Source organism: Palaemon carinicauda, chromosome 27, assembly GCF_036898095.1.
Source record: "Palaemon carinicauda isolate YSFRI2023 chromosome 27, ASM3689809v2, whole genome shotgun sequence".
Classification (NCBI taxonomy): domain Eukaryota; kingdom Metazoa; phylum Arthropoda; class Malacostraca; order Decapoda; family Palaemonidae; genus Palaemon; species Palaemon carinicauda.
Genome location: NC_090751.1, coordinates 62,396,812 through 62,401,811, shown reverse-complemented (window position 1 = coordinate 62,401,811; position 5,000 = coordinate 62,396,812). Strand labels below are relative to the sequence as shown.

At 33.3% G+C, this 5,000-nt stretch overlaps 1 protein-coding gene across 1 annotated transcript in view; it reads right to left on the bottom strand.

The window, feature by feature from the left end:
• LOC137621203 (uncharacterized) overlaps positions 1-5,000 on the bottom strand; it is a 651,645-nt gene that overhangs the window by 152,371 nt on the left and 494,274 nt on the right. The gene's annotated exons all lie outside the window — the stretch shown is intronic.

The following is a 5,000-nucleotide window of genomic DNA, read 5'->3' as shown; positions in this document are numbered from 1 at the left end:
ATCCAAGTAATAATCCAATAACCGTTAATCACCAATCCAGGAAACACACTGAATAAAGAAAACTTTATTGTCAAAGTAAACAATATTCGGTCATCCAAGAACCATGAAGCAAACAAACAATACTTATATTACAAATAATTAGTCACACCATCTAGTGACTGAAAACAATCATACATATTTAAGGATACTCACTCCATCTAGTAACTGAAAAGAAAATTAAATACAAAATATTAAAGAAATATACAAAGGGAACCATAACATATTCCCCCACAAAAAGTCGTCATCACTATCTTGATGACTGAAAAGACTATTTTAACAATCTCCATCATTTAGGATTCTATGATAACATGTCTGCACATACATTGTCTTTTCTTTTTATATGGCGTATTTGAAGATCATATTCTTGTAGCATCAGCCACCATCTCATGAGTCGATGATTTTTCGTTCTCTTTCTCTGTAAAAACGTTAGAGGCTGATGGTCCGTGTAGACGTTGATAGTAAAAGCTGCAAACTTCTCCAATGCAACCAATAATCCAAAAACTTCTTTTTCAACAGTTGCATAAGGTCGTTGGTGAGGTTTGAGCTTCTGAGAAACATACATTACTGGATGCAAGATTCCATCTGTCCCTTTTTCAACAATTCTGTCTCCTCTTGCATTAAAGTTGAGCTGATCCAATGTTGTGACATCTTACAAGTGATCCTCATAGTTTAGAATTAAAAATATTTACCGGCGTAATAAACCGCGACTGCATATCTGGTACTGCGAGGAAGTTAGGGAACTGCAGCAAATTGTCAACCCATATATATCTTGACGATCATCAAAGTCATAACCTCACCAGAACTTAATTTACAAAGTCACGAACGATCTAAAATAACAACTAAACTCTGCGATGAACCGGTGTCCCGCATTAGCTTTACAACAAGACCCTTACTATGTTCATCACCAGTAGCCAAAAACGCCGTCAAAGCAGAATGGTTTGAAACCATCAACACCACCAGCTGACTCAGCATTTATATCACAACAAGAGAAATTAGATTCCTCTCCTTTACTCTTTCTTTCATTCTTCCTAGAATGTTTGGGACATCTAGCTTTCACATGACCAACCTCACCACACGAATAACAAGTTACACTTGAACTAGCACCAGAGCCAAGAGATTTAACAGATAATTTATAAGGACTTGTTGGTGGTGAGTATTGAGGTGACTTACTTGGTGTCTTCCTGGATTGGTTACCTGAATTGCGAGGTCTTAATAACCTAAAATTTTCAGCAAGTACAGTTGCTCTTTGAAGAGTAATTACTTCTTTCTCAAACGAATACCTCTGCGTATCAATGGGTATACCTCCTATAAATAGTTCTACTAATATTAGTTCTCTATATTCATCCATGCTCGAAACACCAGCAGACTTCAACCATTTATCATGCATACACACAATATTATGGGAATATTCAACATAAGACTGGTTGTCAAATTTACGATATTTACAGAACTTTAAGCGGTAATATTCCGGGGTGAGTTCGTACACACGCAAGATAGATTCTTTAATAAAATCATAATCTTTACCTTCTTCTAACGTTAAAGCAAGAAAGGCAGAACGACCTTCACCCTTTAAAGCAAGTTGAATAAGAATTGGTCATATTACCTTAGGTAACTCTAAATTATCTGCCAACTTCTCAAATAAAGCAAAAAATTCATCAGGTGAGTTTTCGTCAAAGGAAGGAATCATCTTTGAATACTTAATTACATTAGTGTTACTATCTTCTAACGGAGCTACACCACCAGTTTCGCGTTTAATTTTAAGTTGTTCTAACTTAAACTTATATTCCCGCTCTTCACGTTCTAACCGCTCTTTTCGGTCTCGTTCTTCATGTTCTGACCTCTCTTTCCTATCTTTCTCTTTTTCTCTCTCGGCATACTGCAACTCTAACCTCTTTACCTCTAACTCCGAACTCATTTCATCACAAAGATCAAATGCTTCTTCAGTTAATATATCACTATCAACCAATTTATTTATTACAAAATGCTTGACTTGTGATTTACGCCACGTTGTCTTGACATCTGGAACAAATTTATATTTACGCGCAATAGATAACCAGTCCTCTTTACGTATCATATGCCAACGCAAATAACCAACAGAGGGTTGACTAACAAATTCATTCAAATCAAAGGACTCCATCATTACAATAAACTTTACTATTCAAAACAAAATTTAAATATTAAACTTTACACTTCACTTAACCTTAAGTATTTTGGCCGCAAAAAATCAATAATACAGAGCAGCCGTTAATAGTCAACTAAAATGAAAACACTTACGTTTCACACAACTTCGCTCAAATAATACATTTCAAAAATACGCATATATTCGATAATAGAGGCAATTAGGAAAATTGCTGTACATACACAACTAGTAGAATATCCCAGTCAGGCCCCCATTTGTTATGATTCATATTTATGTTTTTAGAATTCATGTAGCACTTTATAAATCATAACAATATTCTTAGTTATATTGAAGTTAGTGCTAATTTACCAGGTTCAGTTTTTAAGTTCATAATTTAAAAGGGAAAATAGATAAAATCACTTTTTAACCACTTTTAATTACAATAGATATTCCACATGCATGTACATAATTATAAAGAAGTAATGATAAATAAATTTATATCTTTGTCTTGAATAAATCCACTGGTGTCTCGAAACATAAAAGGAACAAGGATATCTTACCGAATACAAATAAACACTTTTATATCCAAGTAATAATCCAATAACTGTTAATTACCAATCCAGGAAGCACACTGGATAAAGAAAGCTTTATTGTCAAAGTAAACAATATTCGGTCATCCAAGGACCATGAAACAATCAAACAATACTTAAATTACAAATAATTAGTCACACCATCTAGAGACTGAAAACAGTCATACATATTTAAGGATACTCACTCCATCTAGTGACTAAAAAGAAAATTAAATACAAAATATTAAAGAAACATACAACGGGAACCATAACAAAAGCAAGGACGCCCCTGGACGGGCTTCTATTAGCTGACCGACGACCGAAGCTACAAGTATACTGTCGTTGTCATAAAGCAAGGAAACCGTTCCGCCTCTCTTAATATGCTGACACTACCCAATTTTCGGGAATCTTTACCATGGAAAGATACAAGTTTAATCATTTCTCAAATACAGGATACTTTTAGAAAGAGTAATACACTCATGGTACAAAGTCGAAAGTTCAAATAGTACATCTATATCACTGTCCAGGGGTCTGTAACACTTATATATTGTGCATATACACATTATATAAATGATACACGTTTTTTCCTTTAATGAAGGTGAGCTCATAAAGTTTTACCTATTTTGTTCTCATTTATGGGGTTAGGTTAACAGCCTCCAGTCCTGCCATATGGATGTTCAGGGGGAATACGTGTTGATGGTTTGCGGCTAAGATTGATGGGCATCCGTGCAACTACTTGATGAACTCAACTGTGCTTAATTTCAGTGATTACGACTTGTGATGTGTGTGTCTATATATTTACACACATGTATGCATATATATAAAATATATGTGTAAATATATATATATAAAATGTGTAAATATATATATATATATATATATATATATATATATATATATATATATATATATATATATATATATATATATATATATATACACACACGATTTGATCTTTCTACTGATCTTTTTGAAATTGACTTATAGGGGTTAACTTTAAAGAAAAAATATTGCATAATTCCTTATTATGTCACTGGTAAATTCGGGTGCATTGTCCGAGAGAAGTATCTCCAAACACGAATGTCTAGTGATTATCTTGGCCTTAAAGGCCTCTGTTACGGAATGATCAGTTTTATCTTTTATCAAGTTAAAATTTATAAGAAGAGTAGTATGCATTTATCATCTGTCAAGTTTTGGGACAAAGTTCCATGTCGTCCCTTTGTACTACCTCAAAGAGATTAAAAGGCAATTGGACTTTCTAAGAGGATTCTAACCTTTACATGGCATTTATACTTATTACACGTAGGGCATTCATTCACAATCTTTTAACGTCTGTATCACGCCAAAAATAATTAATTATCACATGTATACTCTTTTATTACTGGATGCCCCGCAAACTTGTGAGCATGAGTTATTGTCAGTAAGTCTCCTATAATATTTCTAATAACCTGTTTTTTCTCTTGTTCTATTCTTAGTCTCCTACCTGACAATTGAAACAAAATATTGATAGGGATAATCCTCTTAATATCTTTCTGTGTTCTGGAATCTAGATAATCCATTTGCTAAAGTATTAAACCTACCAATAATGTATCTAACGTCTGGATGAACTCCAGTACACTAATGAACCAACGATTTGATTTTTTAATTATTGATAAAGCCCGTCGTTTGAAAAAATCACAAACAGGTTTATGATCAGTAAGTACTTTTACTCTATGCTCTAACATAATATGCCCCTACTTCTCAAGCCCAATAAATGGCTAAACTGTCCTCGGGTTTTATCTTTCTGTAATAAAACATTTCTCTTACACATTTGAGGCATTACATGCTAAATAAAACGCCTTTGTGAAAATCTAGATAAACTAATATAACATCAATAATTCATTCTTCTCTTAATTGTTAAAAGCCCTGTTATTGTATTTTTTCATTGTTGGTTAACTCTGTTAAAGGCTTGACTATGGTAGCAAAACGCTGCATAGTTAATCTCTGATATCCTATCATTCCTAAAAATCTTACACCTTTCAAATTTTTGTTGAGCAGGATATTCCACAGTAAACTTTATTCTCTTTTTGCGTGAGTAGTCTATCTACACAGTTTACTTGCCCTGTTTAATTTAGGGATTTGACACTTTTTAATCTTAATCTTTAATCCTGCTGTACTTCCTCTTTCTAAACTAGTTCTAATGTTTATAGATGACTCTATATCCTTATTGAAGATAGTAACATCCTTTAAATATACTAATTCATTCTCCATGCCACCTACATCTGAACATTAAT